This window comes from Rhagoletis pomonella, unplaced genomic scaffold, assembly GCF_013731165.1.
Source record: "Rhagoletis pomonella isolate Grant_MI unplaced genomic scaffold, Rhpom_1.0 Rhpom_scaffold_00022, whole genome shotgun sequence".
Lineage (NCBI taxonomy): Eukaryota > Metazoa > Arthropoda > Insecta > Diptera > Tephritidae > Rhagoletis > Rhagoletis pomonella.
The window spans coordinates 390521-405440 of NW_023458576.1; the positions used below are offsets into that span (position 1 = coordinate 390521).

The following is a 14920-nucleotide window of genomic DNA, read 5'->3' on the forward strand; positions in this document are numbered from 1 at the left end:
GTGTGTAAACAAATGGCAGCTATCTGTCATCGCTAAACTGCTTTACCGACCCTCAATAAACAGCGCTGCCGGATAAGTGGAAATAAATTAAAATGAGTGTTCATAACACTCCACCACCGGGTGGTGGTTCAAAAAGTCAAATGCTAATGCTTGAGACGCAAAATAAAGAAATGCAACATAAAATTAGCGAATTAGAAAAAATGTGTTAATCATTAAAAATTGAGTTGCATGCTCTTAGATGTGAAAACGATAAACTTAAAGACATCGAAAGTGTTGGTAACACAGAACTCAATGTTATAAACAGCGAAAAAACGAATTACGAGACAGACGGGAGACAGAATGGATCCTCAAAAAGAAAAGACCAGCCAAAAAACGAAAGCCCAATTCCTCTCCTGAAGCAGTGCCTCAAAATAGCACTTCAGTTCCTTGTGTGGATAAAAATAAAAGTAATAACGTTAGTCAAGAATGATAGAATACAAGATTGCGCCAATCGAGCTGAGAGCAACTGGCCATGACGTCAAAATATACCAGAATGAGAGAGCAAAGTCGAATTCAATAACAAAAAGAAGAAGAATCGAACAGCTGGGGCGAAATCGAAAGGTTTGTTTACAAAGTGCATAATAAATCGCGGATTTACGGAATTATTTAATTTTAAATGGTAAATTGGTTGTATAAAAGTAAAGAATGTGTACTTCTTAAATGCAATGCAAATCGCTGAAAGTGTTAAAATACTGCAATCATTATAATGATTTACATTTTTTCAATAATTGAACAAATACCAGCGGGTCAGTTGCTGGTAACAATTTGCAGAGCGATTCCACGGTGATCGTTGCATCGTCGTCAATTAGTGAAATCAGTAACCAGGCTTTTAAAATAAAGGAAAACCTCCTACTCCGCTATACATATAATTACTTTCATTATTTAGCTGCTTTTCCGGCAGCCGCAAGAAACGCTGGCCCAAGCCTGAAAATTGTTGCCAGCAACTGACCCGCTGGCTGCCCACTGGCATTTGTTCAACTACTCAAAAATGCACTATGTAAACAAACCTTTTGGGCGTTAGCCACATCAAGCGGGTCATCTGGATGAAATGAAAAGGCTGTTAGATGTAATGCAGCAACGTGCTCCCGATGTTCAACATCAGTTCAAAGAAAAGTCAAATGAGTTGGAAATGGCGCAGCTTATCATACGCCAGTTGTCGGATAAGGCCAATGTAAACCAAGGCCGCAATCGGATAGAGACCTCGACGCAGACGCAATTTATGTACGAGCAACAGATTAGAGACTTACAAGTAAGTTAGAAGTAGAAGTGCATTTGAAGATGTTTACATTATTATGTTTACGCATTTCTTACAGGCTATGGTGCAACAATTGACGTATGCCAAAGAAAGGAATTTATGATGGTCACAAATATATTGGCAAAAACATAGCAAGTGCATATGCCAAGTTGGAAAAATTGACAATGCGTGAGTATAAAATGAATAGGTGTTCTTAATTATAAATATTACTTTACCTTTTCTTTTGCAGTGGCCAAAAAGAAGAGTCTTTTTGATGATCGACCGCAATAGATTCAAGAATTGACTTACATCATGGTGTATGCGTTACAATCTAAATTAGCCAGCATGGGCACCGACTTCAACCAGATACTAGAAGTGCGTATAGATAATCTCAAACAACAAAAAGCGCGTCGGGATCAATTCGGGCAGTCACCAATTGCTGCTAGCACTGTTCGCTCGAGTACAGCAAAACAGGGCTCCTTGCTGTTAAGCCAAGAAAATACGGCCGTAACATTGACATGGCCGCAAGTGATACGACACCATTGATGGGTGCAGTCGGAGGTAGTGGAATACAGACGCAGCAGCAGATTGCATTATATGATGACTCCGATAGTTACATGCAACAGCGGGCTGAGACTATGCAGAACATTGAATCAACTATTGTCGAGCTAGGCGGTATATTTCAACAATCAGCACATATGGTTAAGGAGCAAGAGGAGAATGTGGAGCGTATCGATACAAACATACAAGATGCCGAATTGAACATAGAAGCGGCGCATGGTGAAATATTGAAGTACTTCCAAACTGATGATAAAAATCTTCGCAGTACTGATATTCTTTTTCATATTCTTCGTAGTTTTCCTTACATAATAACGAATATGTTTGTGACACGGCAAGATTTTAACAAGTTCAGAGGCGCGGTCTTAAAGTTGTGGGTTTTTAAATACATAAATATATAATATCCTATTCATATACATACATATAAATCACACTAATGTAATAATGAAATTAAGTCTTATATGCCACGTGAAACACGATAGCTTTTAGAAGCAGTCACGTAGGGTTAGACACTAATTCTGCCAATAATAAAATTACTTCACTTAGTTTCACTTTTTTTCAAAATTTTCTGTAAAAAGTAGAGATGATCCTGTGTAATAAAACGAGAACCGATTTATGTAATCATAAATATATAAAGAAAAGTTTAAAACTAAATAAAATAGTTATGTTATTGGCAATAAGTACATGTGCTTGTTTATTAATAATTCAAATATTATGTTCAAACAAATTTAAGTGAAAGGTATGCAATTTCAAGAAAAAAGCAATTGCTTGGTTCGTATGCATACGGCTTAACATTTCCGGTAGGAAGCAGAAGGTCAGTATGTATAAATAAAAAGCTTTATCAGGGGAACGTGTTATATTTTCAAATAACAAATAAATAAAAAATACATCGTAATGAAATGTTGCCGTTTATTGCATGTGATCTGTTGCCGGATTCAATTTATAGGTTCTCGTAGGTAGCTCGTTCTCGAAGTCATCAGTGGTGAAGTGTTTTACACAGATGACGCTGGTTCGGGCGTTGAAATCCGTTGGTCTCCGGCAGAACTGGATCCACTTTTTCACCAACTCAATGTCGGCCGGAAAAGTAAAAAAACTGTACCCTGATCCTTTGGCCTAAACACTAGCACAATTAACCACTGCACACCTCATTTTTTTTTTTTAATTTATAACTTTTTTATAAGTTTTCACAAAAAACAAAACAACGCTCAAAATCTTTCGAATTTGTAAATTTGTAAAGTTGAAATAACCTAAAATGTCACGAACCAGAAAATGTAAACAAAAGTATTGTGTGACGTCAGCGAATGGGTGGATGCTGTCAAATCGACGAAGAAAGGGTTAGCGGTCCGCGAATGGCGCGACCTTTATTTTCTGGATCGTGAACGTTAGTAATATAGCTCGCCCACCTCCAATTGTAATAAACGGTACAAACGATTTCAAAAAATTGCACGCTCAACTAATTGCAACTATAAAAAACAATTTCTTTGTTAAAATCATAAATAACGGTGCATACAGAGTGAACACTTTTAATGTTTCTGGCAAACCACCACGGTGTGTCAAATGCACTGGGAAGCATCCGGCTTCAGAGTGTCTCAAACCTGCAGAAGATAAACCAAAATGCTGTAACTGTGGAGAGTCCCATCCTGTAAACTACCGCGGTTGTGTAGTTGCAAAAGAGCTACAAAAAATTAGGTCAAAAAAGTTAGCGCAGGTTGCTAGACCTAAACTTCCCGAAAACGCCAAATCCACTATTCCCGTAAACCATAACACTGCCTCAACGAAACCGGCTTCAAAACCGTTAACCTATGCACAAATAACGAAGGACCCTCCTCGAAATATGATGGCCATTCAGAGCTCCGATGCGTAGTCGCTTATTCTAGCAAAACTTGAGCAACGGGAAAAGGTTTTCATGGCTTTTGAGCAAAGGTTGGGTGCTCTGGAAAATAATATGCAGTTCTAAGACTATGAATAACTGTCTTAAAATCGTTTTATGGAACGCAAACGGCTTATGCAAGCATAAGAAGGAGCTTGAAGTTATGTTGAACAACGAAAATATTGACATCGGCCTGATTGCTGAAACTCACTTCACCAAGCAATCCCATATGTCTTTTAAAAACTACACCCTTTACCACACCATACATCCTGACAATTTCGCAAGGGGTGGCAGCGCTGTCATAATCAAAAATAAAATAAAAAACCATCTAGAAGACCAACTTAACACAAACTACTTCCGTTTCCATTGAAACTGTTAACCAGCCATTGCATTTAACCGCATTATATAGTCCGCCAAGGCACAAGTTAAAATGCGAAGACTACTTGTCTCTTTTAAATCGGTTTAAGGGTCGTTTTATTATAGGAGGTGACTTTAACGCGGAAAATATTTTCTGGGGCTCCAGACTTACTACGACAAAAGGCTGCGAACTTTATAAAGCCTTGCAACGAGCAGCCTGTGCCTCGATTTCAACGGGTAAACCAACATATTCTTTGTCTACAAAAACGTTTCTGCAACCAATTTAACCATCTCTGAAGGCTTGGATCTTAATTCTGACCATTCACCCGTGATACTAGTCATTTCTGAAAATCCAGCAGCAAATCAACATCCATTAAAGTTAGTAAATAAATTTAATGATTGGGAATATTTCCAAATGCAGATGGAAGAATTAGATAAGCCTAATGACCAAATTGATTCCATTGATCAGCTTGATGATGCGGTATTGAAGTTTACGCAACAAATACAGATGGCAGCGTGGAATAGTACGCCCGCTCAAATGCTAGCCTGCCACGGGAAAACATATTCTGCGTATATAAGAAGCTTAATATCTGTAAAGAGGAAGTTCCGACGTCGTTGGCAGCAAACTAGGTCTCCAGCAAACAAGTCAAAATTAAATAAAGTCTACAACCAACTGCATATGGCAATGAAGTCTTTTAAAAATGACTCCTCCTTCTTCAGCGAGACGCAGTGGGCGAAAACAAACGCGCAAAAAGCGGAGTTGTTTGCCGAGCATCTCGAAAAGACGCTTACTTTAAACGATGGTCACTACGTAGAAGATACAAATTACATGTTTATTGATTGCGACACACAGATTACTCCAGTTACTCCCGTAGAAGTTGTAACTCAAATTCGTAAATTGGAACGCCGGGATATGATCTTATAACGTCTGAAGTTCTGCGCAATATGCCTTATAAATGGATTGAGATTTTATCCGACCTAACTAATACGTGTTTTAGCTTGAAACACGTACCCATATATTGGAAAACAGCTGAGGTAATCATGATACCCAAGCCTGGCAAATCGCTCAACGATGTGTCGTCATATAGACCGATATCACTTCTGCCAATACTATCGAAGATATTCGAGAAATTAATTTTAATGCGTCTTTTACCCATAATTGACAATAAAAACTTGATCCCTATGCACCAATTAGGTTTTAGAAAGAAGCACTCAACGATCGACCAAATTCACAGAGTTGTAAATAAGATTGAAGGTGCATTGGAATCCAAGAAAATTTGTTCAGCCGTTTTCCTTGATGTATCGCAAGCTTTTGATAAGGTGTGGCATGAAGGGTTACTACAAAAACTAAAGACTTTACTGCCTATGCAATACTGCGAACTACTGACATCATATCTGGACGACAGATATTTTCGTGTAAAATATGACAACACTTTTTCAGACTTAAAGAGAATAAACGCCGGTGTTCCACAAGGGAGTATTCTGGGGCCACTTCTCTACCTTTTATATACTCACGACTTACCTGTAGGAAGCCAGCACGTAACCGCGACATTTGCGGATGATACCGCCCTCTTGGCAGCGGATGACACCATCGAAAACGCAACGATTAAACTTCAAGAGGCCGTTAATTCTGTTGTAACATGGGCTAAAAAGTGGCGCATCAAACTAAACAACACTAAATCTGTGCATATAGTATTTACTCTAAAACGTTCCTCATTCAAACCAGTTTACATCGATGCGTTAAATATTACACACGTCAACGAAGCGAAATACTTGGGTTTACGCTTGACGCTAAATTGCGCTGGAAAGCGCATGTCAAGAAAAAACGTGAGGAACTCGATTTAAAATTAAGAAAGCTAAACTACCTAATGGCAGGCATTCAGGCCTATCAATCCACAAGAAATTATTGCTTTATAATCAAACTCTAAACCCAGTCTGGACTTATGGCATACAGTTCTGGGGATGTGCCAGTGCAAAATACATTGCCACAATTCAGCGCTTCCAAAATAAAGTGTTGCGAAGTATTGTAAACGCTCCATACTACGTTAGAAATAGCGATTTACATCGTGATCTTGGCATGCCAGTTGTCACGGATGTGGCAAAAAAATTTGCCATTGCTCACAAACAGCGTCTATGATCCCACATCAACGATGAAGCTTCAAGTCTACTTAAAACGACTGCGCAGCGTAGACGGCTCAAGCGGAAAACTGTATCAGAACTGATGGAAAGTGAATAGCGGAAATGTTACTTATATATTTGTCTACAAGTGTATAAGATACACAAAGATTCTTTTATCTTCTAGTTTACTCGATACAGATTGCATGTTAGTATTAATTTTGTATGTATATACTAGTTGCAATTAAAAACTAATGAAAAAAAATACTTATCACTTAAAAAGGATTTTAGAAAATTTATTGATTTTAGTTAAATAAATCATTTATTTCAAAGCAATTTTTATTTCTTTTTAAGATAAATCTAATACATGGAAAGTGAAGTAATACCATGCTCTGACCGACAACGAAAACACTTTGAAAACGAGTTTTCGAATTGTGGGCTGAAGGCTGTTCACACCGGCTGTTAGTGTTTTCGTTGACATTTCTTACATCCTAACTAATTATTAAAATATATACATATTCAAATATTTCGTTGTTTACTTCCATTTTTTTACAAATATAAGGTTATTTGCTTCCACCGCTTTCTGTTTTAGTTTGCACATGTAAATCAGCTGAACTTACAGGAAAAAAAACTCCGGACTAAATCCTGTAACTTCTGACTAGGAACAGTTGCTCAGTTACTCTCTCAAAAGTGTTCCCACTTACAGATTTTATGCCAATAGGAACGACTTCCTGTAAGTTCTGACTAAATCCTGTAAACCGGACTGCTATTGCAACAGACTAAATTTGAACAGATCTGATCGGTTGACAAGCAGCCATTTGCAATAGCATTTGAGAAAACAGTATGTGACGTTCGTAATCTTGAAGTTTGCTGTTTCTATTTTGTTGCTTACATTTATTTCTTGAAATGAAGTGTGCGGTAATCGGTTGCAAAAATACGTACAAAAATAATAAATAGGTTAGCACAAACATGCGCTCGAAAATTGCTCTTCAGAAAATGACTAGGGGTCTACCCTTAAACACGTAAAAGCCTCGTTAACCTCGTAAAGCTCCTAAATTTACGAGCCTCGTAGAAGAACTGTCAAAATTTTGTATGGAGCTCTATTTACGAGCCCCTCGTAAATTTATGAGGCAAATTTGATGCGCAAACAACTTCGTAAACTTCAGTGTAGCCGAGGGGCCGAAATTTTTATACTAAAATGAATGATAAAATTATGAAAATAAATGGAAAAATAATACGCGAATAAAATGAATTAATTTCATCCACTAACTGTATTGAATTAGGTTTTCTGCTAATTTTCGGCAATTTTAATTGTATTTTAGCCAAGAGTCATAGGGACAAGATGGCGGGCTGTTAGGGAAAATACTAGGAAACATAAATTGCTTCACAAAATACTGGTTGAACTGTCAAACAGTCGCTTTACGCATCTATTTTCACCTTTTCACAAAGGGGGCGTTCCCATAAAAGCCTCGTAAACTTACAAGTTTTACACGGTTTAATACTTTACGAGTTTAAGCGATACTCTATTTTCTTTTGCTTCATATTTTCAGATCTTATGTAGTTGGATCATGCTGAGTAGCTCTGCGGGTTTAACGCGCGTTAGCATGGGAAGACTTTATGGATCTTCCCTTAAATTCGTAAAAGCCTCGTAAACCCCGTAAAGCTCCTAAATTTACGAGCCTTGTAAATGAACTGTCAAAATTTGTATGGAGCTCCATTTACGAGCCCCTCGTAAAATTACGAGACGAGTTTGATGCACAAACGACCTCATACTTCTGGGTTGCCGAGGGACGTTAAATTTTGTACTAAAATGTATTATATAATATTGAAAACAAATAAAAAATAATAATATGTGAATAAAAAGAAAGAATTTCGTCCACTAGCGGTACTAGCTTTGGTTTTCTGCTATTTTCGGCTTTTTCAATTGTATTTTAGCCAAGAGTGATAGAGACAAAAATCGTTTCACAAAAACCTGGTTGATTTGCAAACAGCCGCTTTAAGGCCTGCTCAAACAGGCGCGGTGCGGTACAGCGCGGTATAATCCCGTACGATACGCGGTAACGATATACGCAAAGGCACTCAAACAGGCGCGGTGCGGTATAGCACGAAACATTGTTGCCATGTGACGGCACTCTACGCATTCCTCCTTCTAAATTTATACATATATTATAAATCTGATTTTCGCGATGGACAGCTCAAGCTCTGAGGACGAATTATTGCTATTAGCAGCACTTCTCGACGAAGAAAACAGAAGGTATGAATATGCCTACATCTTTGTTTTATCCTGCAAAGTTCTTAATTTATGTATATGTTTAAGAAAAAGAAGATGGGTTCACGAAATAAATTTGAGAAGAAAAGAAGGTGGTGAATTTTCCAGCCTGATGCCCCAACTGCGTAACCACGAAGAAAGATTTTATAAATATTTCCATATCTGCGCTCCATTATGTACCTTTTGCGAAAGAATTTTAAATTCCAGTAAATTTACCGTTCATATTTCTGAGCAACATTGCCAGATTTGAAAAACATTTTTCAAACAAACGAAAAAGTTCAACTTTATTTTATTTACTTTGTGAGAAATAAAACCAAAGAGTATCACATTTATGCCAACAAATGTATTACGACCACTTTTAAACTCACGTTTTTTATAATGAAAAATGAAGAATTTATAATCTGTAGCACTTTTGTAGATAAAATATGTGGTAGAACTCTAGCTCTAAATTGCAACTCTGCTTACGATATATCTTCTTATACCGCGCGGTGAACGCTGCATGCTGCGGTAGAATTCTGTACCGCGGTGTACCGCACTTCCAATACCGCGTCTGTTTGAGTGCTCCCATATACCGCCATGGTATTTGATACCGCATATCGTACGGGATTATACCGCACCGTGCCACACCGCGCCTGTTTGAGCAGGCCTTTACGCACCTATTTACACCTTTTCCCATAAAAACCTCATTAACTTAGGCTATCTGCACACTTGTCAAATCATAGTTGCGTTATCGTCTCGCCCTGAAATTTTGGGCCGAGCACATGCATTTCAAAGGTGATCTGCACACTTGTCGTTATCGGGAAATCGTAGAAGATGCAGAAACGGATAAGTACGGCACTGTCGTTAGCTAATCGTTGTGCACGCCTTGTTTGTTTATCAGCCCAATTCTGAATATTCCCGAGGATTTCATTTCTCGCGGATTTTACTTTTCTCGAGAATAAAATCCTCCTATTCGAAACCGCCAGGGAGCAGCATTTTCCCCGAAAATTAGGGAGCAGGAAATTCGAACTTTCGAAGAGCTGTTTGACAGTCATTTTGACAGCTCAACTACCGCCATTTAATATGCGTGTTTTACACATAAAAGTGTTTGTTCACATAAAAGAGTATTTCAGATTAAAGTTGTTAATAAATGTCCAAATCTGTGTTTTAAATTAAAGCTCAATCTTTTAACTACACGGGTAAGTTGAAAGATTTTAATTTACATCGCGCGTTTTCTTGTAATAACCCGAAATAAGTGGGCAAATAGGATAAGAGTACCCTTTGCTAAGTCCAGTTGCCACTGTGAATTTTGGAAGCCACATTATGAATAAACTAGTGCTCCGGGAATTTAAATATTAGTGCTAAATTAAAACCTAGTCTTTTAACTACACATGTGAATTGAAAAATTTTGATTTCAATCGCTCGTCTTCATGTAATAAACCAAAACAACCTAGCTTCCATTAGGCTTATTAAGATTTCTACCTGTTTCGTATTTGTTGTTTTGGACCTAAAATTAAATGTATAAACATTTTATTATACCAAATTTCCTTTAAATTGTAGTTAACTTACATTTTTGTAACTGTTCCCTTTTAAAATACCGGTGAAAATTCTCCCAGAAAAAAGGAAAAATTAGGAAAAATTCCTAGGGCTATATATTTTATGGAGCAAAATTAGTGAAAAGGTCAATATTTGCATTAAAATTGCATAAAAATTAGTATCTTTGGCATAAAATCGGTCGAAATTATTAAAAAATGGATAATTGCAATAAAATTCAATAAATGTGAGCGTTTTAACTATAAAACATGACAAAATTGTAAAAAGTCTCTGTGTGCATGCACAAAATACATTTCAGGACAAAAAGAAGAGATATTACTGATAAATTATTTCTAGAAGGGTTGCAGCACAGTCCATATTTTAAAAATTGCAGGTTTTTGTAAATATTTCGCGAAATTATCAACCAAAAAAACAGAAAATACCTGCTCCAAGTCAATTTTTAGACGCCAAATGAATTGAAATATCACGGCCGAGTGTGCGAAAATGTAGTCGTCATGTAATCGTTGCATCATGATTGGGACGATGAGGTAACTATGATTGGACGACCAATGTGCAGAAAGCCTTACGAGTTTTACACAGGTTATGGCTCAATTTCAGATGGCCTACTTAAGTAGAGATTGTTGATTAACTCCCACTATTCATTTTCAGATCATACATTTAATCTGCTCTTAAATGGCCAATATTGGCTATTTAAATATGAGATATGCAATCCTGTGTTTGTACCAAACAACTAGGAATGTTCGATATCGTATCGATTATTCTGAATATCGATATTTCATGGCACGATAATCGATTTTTTGAATCGATATTCCAAGAACATATATCGAAGGCATCGATACTTTACTCGCAATATCGATATTTAAGTTGAAATTTATTTTTCATCTACAAAAAAGTGTATGGGAAAATACTAAAGCAGGGTTAATCAGCAGCTTGTGTGATTTATTTAGCTCTTAAGTTTGACAAACCGCTTGAGTAGAGCGGCATGCCGTGAAGCGTGAAGCCTTGCGACGTCTACTACAGTTGCCACGTAGGAGAGAGACTCTGTCGCCGAGTACTGGCGTTCACCCCGGTGGACGAACGTCTAGCCACAATCCGCATCAAAGCTAGATTCTTCAACATCTCGCTCACCTGCGCCCATGCCCCGACGGAAGAGAAAGATGAGACGTCCAAGGATCTCTGCTGTTAGCGCTTGGAACGTACATATGAGCGCTACCCCCAACACGATGTCAAAATCGTGCTTGGCGATTTTAATGTCAAGGTGGGCAAGGAAGGGATCTTTAGCGCCACTGTCGGAAAATTCAGCCTCCACGACGAAACGTCCGATAACGGACTGAGGCTGATCGTCTTCGCCGGTGTCCGAAACATGGTAATATGTAGTACTAGGTTCCAGCATAAGAAAATCCACCAAACTACATGGCTGTCTCCATATCGAAAAACGAGAAACCAAATCGATCATGTTGTGATAGACGGAAGGCATGCTTCAAGCATTTTAAACGTACGTACACTCCAAAGGCCAAACATCGACTCGGACCACTATCTTGTTGTATCCAAGATACGCACCCGCCTCATTAAGTACCGCCGCCGAAGAAGTAGTTGGATTTCAGCGAACCCGAAAGAACACATGGTACGATGAAGAATGCGATCGGGAGCAACGCGAGCCATGTGGGACCGTTATAGGGAAGTGATGAAGGAAGCGAGAAGTATTTGCCGCAATAAGAAGAGAGAGGCCGAAATATGTGAGTGAGAAGATCTTGAGATGCTGGCCGACTGGAAGAACGCCCGAAAATTCTACTTTCTATAATTCGACTTACGGAAGGTTTCAAGACCGGGGCGATCTCCTTTAAGAACACCTAGCGACCTGGCGACCTAGTGACCAATGTCCGGAATGTACTTAAATTGTGGAGGGAACACTTTTACAACCTACTGAATGGTAGCAGCGCTGAAAGTAGTGAAGAAGACGAACCCGAGTCCCCAGTCGATGATGATGGAGTAGCTGTCCCACCGCCTGACTATGACGAGGTACGAATAGCGATTACGAGGTTGAAAAACAACAAAGCTGCTGGAGCTGACGGCCTGCCAACCGAGCTATTCAAGTACTGCGGAGAGGACCTTATGAGATGTATGCATCAGCTCGTTTGCAGAATATGGTCAGATGAACGCATGCCGACGACTAGAATTTAAGTGCGCTCTGCTCAATCCACAAGAAAGGCGACCCCGCTCCAACTACCGCGGAATCAGCCCTCTAAGCCTAGGTTATAAGGTATTATCAAGTTTGTTGTGCGAAAGACTGAAGCCCACCGTCAACGAACTTATTGGATCTTATCAGTGTGGCTTTAGGCCTGCCAAATCCACCATAGATCAGGTATTCACAATACGCTAAATCTAGGAAAAGACCCGCGAGAATAGGATCAACACACACCATCTATTTGTCGATTTCAAAGCCGCCTTCGACAACACGAAAAGAAGTTGCCTTTATGCCGCGATGTCTGAATTTGGTATCCCCGCCAAACTAATATGGCTATGTAAAATGACGTTGGGCAATACCACCAGCTCCGGCAGAATAGGGAAGGACCTCTCCGAACCGTTTGATACCAAACGAGGTTTCAGACAAGGGGACTCCCTTTCGTGAGATTTCTTTAATCTGATGTTGGAGCAGATAATAAGAGCCGCAGACCTGAACCGCTCAGGCACAATACTTTACAAGAGCGTACAATTGCTGGCGTATGCCGACGACATCGTTATTATCGGTAAAAACAAGGGCTACGTCTGTTCCGCCTCCTCGGGATTGGATAGCGATTGGGTCTGGTGGTGAACGGGGACAAAACGAAGTATCTGCTGTCATCACACAAACAGTCAGAGCATACGCGTCTTGGCACCCACGTCACTGTTGACAGTTACAAGTTCCAAAAAGTAGACGACTTAGTTTATTTGGGAACTAGCGTTAACACCATGGTAATGTCAGCCTTGAAATCCAACGGAGAATTACTCTTGCCAACAAATGCTACTTTGGGCGGAGTAGGCAATTGAGAAGTAAAGTCCTCTCTATAAGTCACTCATAATGCCCGTGCTGGTGTATGGCGCGGAGGCATGGACAATGAAAGTATCTGATGAGGCGGCTCTTGGAGTATTCGAGAGAAAGATTCTGCGAAAGATTTATTTGCCTTTACGCGTTGGTGATGGCAAATATCGCAGACGATTTAACGATGAGCTGTATGAGCTTTACAACGATATAGACATAGTGCAGCGAATTAAAATTCTGCGGCTCGTCTGGCTTGCCCATGTCGTTCGAATGGACAGAAACGCTCCTGCTCTGAAAATATTCAACGCGGGCCGCGATGCTGGTAAAAGAGAAAGATGAAAGCCTCCTCGGCCAAAATCGCTTAGGCTGCTACAGCGTCAATAAAGAAGAAATGGGTCCTTTAGCGATGGCAAGGCTGGCACTTCCGATCGCGAAACTATCATTCACAGGCGCCCACAGATGTCCCCATCGGCGCCACATCCTAACACGCTCACAAACTTACATATTAAACCAAACACTTTGACATTTCACTTATCCACTTACTTTGTACACACCGAATACACACACACACACATGTATACAGATAAAAAAGAAATGTCAACTAAAACTTTGAATTGTAGACACCATCGTTGAGATTTTCACCCGTGAGGACGTATCCGATCAGCCCCCCGATCTCGCCAATAAAATCTACATATTATTATTATTTTTTTTTTATTGGGCTTTGTACCACGATTGTTTATTAGGAAAAATTGAAAAAGCAACAAAGTCTAAGCGGTAGCTAAGGCTCTCTTCATCAGACTTCTTTTTTTCTAGACTTCAGCAGGGAAAAAGTTTAGAAAAAAAAGAAGTCTGATGAAGAGGTGTGGTGATCTCCGAAATAGCTGCTATAACTTCTACCGCTTAGACTTTGTTGCTTTTTCAATTTTTCCTAATAAACAATCGTGGTACAAAGCTCAATAAAAATATTTTTAAAAAATAAATAAAATGTTAATAAGCCACAATAACATTGACAAAAATCTACATATATTTAATATTCCAAATCTTAAGTGTATTTCTTGCTATTAAGTGGAAAGTGCAAGTAGTATGGAAAAAAAGACCCAACGCATTTTCGCGCTGCGCTATGTACACATTCGTGGGTAACTTCGCTCTAAAACCTGCTGAACAGTTCAATGCAAGCGTGAGCGTGAGCTTTTTATTTTGACCAATATCTTCGTTATTACTTAACCTTTTGCAATAGTTGATACATCAAAAGATAGAGAATTTATTTAAAATGCATAATATGCCTTTTTCAAACTCACACTCAACTGTCTGCGTACGCAAAGCATTCGCATGTGAACGACAAGCTTCGACAGATGTGTGTGAGCGTCCATAAGAATACAAATGGAATTCTTTGCCTTTGCAATAGTTGATACATCAAAAGATAGAGAATTAAAATATCTTTAAGAAATATAGAAAAAAAATTTATTTAAAATGCATAATATGCCTTTTGTCAAGCTCACACTCAACTATCTGCATACGCAAAGCATTCGCATGTGAACGACAAGCTTCGACAGATGTGTGTGAGCGTCCATAGGAATACAAATGGAATTCTTTGCCTTTGCGAATAGGGCATTCGCACGAGGCGATTTTACAGGCCACAAAAGTTGAATACGTAGTTGAATGAGAAGTTGAAAGTGAAAAAGTTGCCATCCCTATTCAGACGAGGCGATTTTGGATTCAACACGAATCGTTATTTACATTATTGAAAATGAATTTAAATCGCAAAATTTTATCAATTGGCGTAAATTTGGTAAGCCAAGCGTTGGTAGAAGTGCTTTTAGCGAAGCTGAAAGATAAAATAAGAGTAAAAAAGTATGTATACAGAACAGTGTTGGCATTCTTGGTACAATTGTACTAGTTTGATACAATTTCATTTACAATATACTT

General features: G+C 38.8%; 1 pseudogene; it reads left to right on the plus strand.

Moving 5' to 3' along the window:
• The first annotated feature begins 1097 nt into the window (after window positions 1–1097).
• LOC118749595 lies at window positions 1098–2422 on the plus strand (annotated as a pseudogene).
• The last annotated feature ends 12498 nt before the right edge of the window (window positions 2423–14920 follow it).